We start from the raw sequence: 4,407 nt of genomic DNA, 5'->3' as shown, positions 1-4,407 counted from the left end.
ACTTTAATGTATTGAATACTCAATGCGGTTTGTGTTATGACACATATCGCAAGTTTTAACATATGTGAAACAAGTAAACGCAAAAACAGTATGTTTGTAGGGTCACAAGGTTATATTTGCGGAAAAAATTTGATCTAAAAAATTCAAGCATTTATTTCATCTACTTCACTTGCAACCATACACTTATTGCGAAAGCAGTGAGAAACAAACGGTGAAAGCAAACAAAGAAAAATGGGAAAATGCCAAAAAGAATGAATATTACGATAGAGAAGACGTCAAGCAAAAATTAAACAACAGAATAGAAAAAAATTAAAATATACAGCGACATAACGAAAGAAGTTTGCGATGAAATGATAGACTTGATTGAAAAAGAAGTATTAAATTTGAAGAAGTCACCAAATCAAGACAAAGACAATTGGAACACGACATGAAATTAAATGAACTAAAGAAAAACAAAAGAAAGAAGAAAAAAAAGAAAAAAAAATGTAATTAGAAAATGTAAAGATTACTTATATTTTATTTTTTAGATGTTAATATAACCGAAGATGAAAAACAACTACATTTTAATTGTTCAAACAAAATTTTTGATGAACTATATTAAATTTATTCAGAATAACATTTCACTTTGTCTGTCATCGTTTTTTGATATCACACTAACTTCAATTTTGAAGTTCTTCATCCAACTTAGCTTGTGCTAGTATTAACTTTACTTTAACGAAACGTTACAATAAATTCAATTTTAAAATTTTTTGGTCTATTTCTATGGCTCTAATTAAAACTTTGTTGGCCATTAACTTTTATTACACGAAGATGATAAATGGTGGTCTTTGAACTAACATTCAAAAAACAAACCGATATGTGTTTGCTATATCATTTGATTTATCAGAGAGTCCCTGACTGGAAAGTATGTCGTGTGCAACGTAGATATAGGCTGCGCAATTTTGGATAAAATTCGCGTTTGAAATTTCTGAGGTAAATTAGTCTATAAGCAAAAATTTCAGAATTTACCCCGCAAAGTTGAACTACAACTTCACAACAAGCCTTTTTATCGCATCATTATTTTGAAACTAGGTTGAAATGAATTATACAGCCAGCTATAAATCAAAATATATAAAACTTACAAATATGAACAATCACTCAGCACACATTGTTGTGTAGAGAAATACATTTTATTACAAAATCATAACAGGAGATTAATGCTATGTACAGGTAACTTTCCTCAAAAGAAATACAAAAAAGCTGCAGTCATCTGATTTAAGTATATTCAGTAGGGGGTTGGCTTATGAGTCTTTACTCCCCAAAGTTGACAATTGCCAGGTTGATCAAGTGCGATGCTACCCAAATCATCAAGAAGCCCTGAATCCTTACAATGTGACATCTCTTCCTGGCAAGAGTCAACTTGAACAGTGGAGAAGAGCAATAAATAACCAGATTACCACCAGTGGAAGTACATGGAAACACCCAAAGGTCGATTGGATATTGACTGCCTTTATCAGTTCACAAGATTCCATACGGTTAGGGACATTAAAGCTGCAGTTGAAGAAGACATTCAATGGTTCTCACGTCAACAGTTGCTGGTCATCCCACTGTTTCTTGTATTTTACATTTCCAAAATTTCCTGTGCTGTACAAGGTATAGTGAGATCTCCATGCCATATGGTTTGTCCTCAGATGAATTGTCTAAGCTGTTCGCAGATAGTTGGGTCTCATCTGATCATATATGCTGGCAGACAATCAACCTTAATCAAATCCATACTATAACTTACTTTGTTTACCTAAATGGACGAAAGCAACTCGCAACATCTTAGCACTGATTTACCCATTGTAAAGTGAAGCCTTCCAAATTCAGCACCTAGAGAGGGAACATGGTGTGGACATTAAAAACTGAAACATTATTTTGCTGGACAAAATGACAGGTTAGAATGTACAAAAAATATATTACATCTTACAGTTTTGTTTCACTTCTATTGTCTATCTCATTTTATTTTAGCATTTGAGCAATGGAAAGACAAATTGGAAGAACACGTATGCTCTTTTACTAAATAAAATGGCGTGAAAAACACAACACAAAATTACCAGTGTAACCGAAGTGGTTTGTATGTCCCACGAGGAAATGGAAAAAGATGCACAAAGTTGCTAGGTGAAAAAATGTACTACACATGTATATTTTCAATTGTATTATGTACATTTTATGACAGTTGAGAATTTTTTTCAGGGAGTTGTAAAATGCAAGAAAATTGCACTGCAGGAATTAAAATTACGAAAAACAGGGATGGAAATATATTGGCTGAGGTATGTCATACTCATCATGGACACAAAACAGAGGTGCAACATACTTGGCTTACTAAAGGAAAGAGAGAAGACATTGCTGCTTGTCTCAGCAAGATGTAGGTAGAGAAAAAATATTAAACAACATCAGGGATGAAGCCATTAAAGAGTCTGACAAGGAGTTCAAATGTCATCACCTGCTTCAAAAAAAAGATCTTAACAACATTAAGATATTTGTTGGAGTAGGTGATGTACAAAGACATACAAACAATCAGAAAAGTGTATGTTCATTGGTGCATAAATGGAGCAACAGTGAAAGCGATACAATTTTATTCACTAAATTTCCAGGAGATGACCCAACTGAAATACAAAATCTAACTAAGGATGATAGCAATAGGCCAAAGTGAGAGCTGGGCTCATTGCTATCGCATGGGTATGGGAATTAACACAAACATGGCCGTAAAAGCTTTTCATAGGGTGTTTAAGTACAATTATCTTAAGGGAAAAAGTAACAGAAGAGTAGATAATTGTTTGATAGGTCTAATGCAATATAGTAGAGACAAGGCTTTTGAGAGAGTAACCAAATTAACAAAAGGAAAATCAAGTTCCAAAACCAAAGTGATTTGTGAATGCCACAACAAAAGTAAAGGACTGTCTATAGATGCAGTTTCAGAAGATGGTGAACTTAGATGGAAAATAGCAAACACTGATGGAATTTCATGTACAGTAATAAAGCAAGCTGATTACTGCATGGATAGCACCTGTCAAATATAATGCGAAGAATGTAAAATCTGTATCCACCAATTTATATGTAATTGTCCAGGCAGTTTGATACACAACCCTATTTGCAAACATGTGCATCTTTCACAAAGGTATCTGACTGCTATGGAAAATCAAGCACAAGAAATACCTGGTGACCTGACAGTTCCCCAGTATGCTTACTCAGACTATAAGGAGAGGGAGGTTAAACTAGTCACATTTCACCTTCAACAGAGAGACAACACCAAAGACAACCTGAGCAGAACACTTAAAGAAGCTACTAAACAGCAGCTCTTAGTTATGATGGACCAACTTAATGATTGTGAAAATAATGAGGCGCTAAAAACTTTAAATAAAAAATTAACAGCTGGAAAACACTTATTCATTTCGATGAAGGGATCCACAACTGAAGTTTGTCACAAGTTCACCTGCCTATAAATGTATAAACAAGCAGAACAGATTCAAGTCAACAAAGAAAAGAAAAACAAACAAAGTGCTTTGCCAAGCCAACAAAAGATGATATCGGATCACTATTTGCACCTAAAAAGAATGGTAAGTAGGATGCATGTGCCTAAGAATGAGTGCTTGGAATTGAAACCTGTGAGGATTACCTGCAATTGTACTTATGATATGTTTGGTATTTTACAGATTTGGTTAGGGAACAACTTGAAGGTTTTGGGGTTTCTCAAATAGTAATTAAGAGAGCAATCTCATTGAAGATATTACTGACAGCAAATGACATTGTTGATGATGTACAACCACCAGCTGAAGCACTTTGTTACAGCCTCACACACATCAAGCAAGTAATTAATATCAAAATATACAAAGCAAGTAATTAATACCATGGCCAAATGGCTCAGCATTTCCAGACTTTGCTCAAATTTTTCTGGTGTATATTAAACAATAAAAGCCCCAAACTTCATAAAATGGTAGCATTTATTTTAATTCTGAATTTACAGGAACTGTGTTAAGATTGTCGAAGAAAACGAAGAATGGTTTTGCCAGATTTGTGAAAACGTAAATAATAACAAAATTTTAGAAAACTAATAAAAACAAAACTAATAATTCTTCACTTGCAAACGATATTTATAACAGTACATACGTGTGATTGATGCGTATCATATTAGTAACAAAATGGTATGTGGTAACTTGTAAGAAATATGTATATCAAATGTAAATTAATGTACGTATGCAAATAAGATTGTTACCAGAAAACATTTAACACATCATTGACGAAAACGTCCAAGAGTTACTTACCTAAAGAAGTAAGGTGAGAAAAAGGTGATATATTATTATATAACTCATCAATTAAAGTTTCATTACACCGTAGTTTACTTATTTTTACTTTTTAAGCCTAGTTCTCATTCATCGCAAAACGTCG

General features: G+C 33.4%; 1 long non-coding RNA gene across 1 annotated transcript; it reads left to right on the top strand.

Annotated features, from left to right (window-relative positions):
• Window positions 1-1,597: 1,597 nt before the first annotated feature.
• LOC124457847 lies at window positions 1,598-2,113 on the top strand. The gene is made up of 2 exons (XR_006952833.1): window positions 1,598-1,915; window positions 1,990-2,113. It is a non-coding gene; the product is annotated as an uncharacterized LOC124457847 (long non-coding RNA).
• The last annotated feature ends 2,294 nt before the right edge of the window (window positions 2,114-4,407 follow it).

Source organism: Xenia sp. Carnegie-2017, unplaced genomic scaffold, assembly GCF_021976095.1.
Source record: "Xenia sp. Carnegie-2017 unplaced genomic scaffold, XeniaSp_v1 HiC_scaffold_6, whole genome shotgun sequence".
Classification (NCBI taxonomy): Eukaryota; Metazoa; Cnidaria; class Anthozoa; order Malacalcyonacea; family Xeniidae; genus Xenia; species Xenia sp. Carnegie-2017.
The sequence above is the reverse complement of the archived record's forward strand: the minus strand, read 5'-3'. Positions and strand labels throughout refer to the sequence as shown.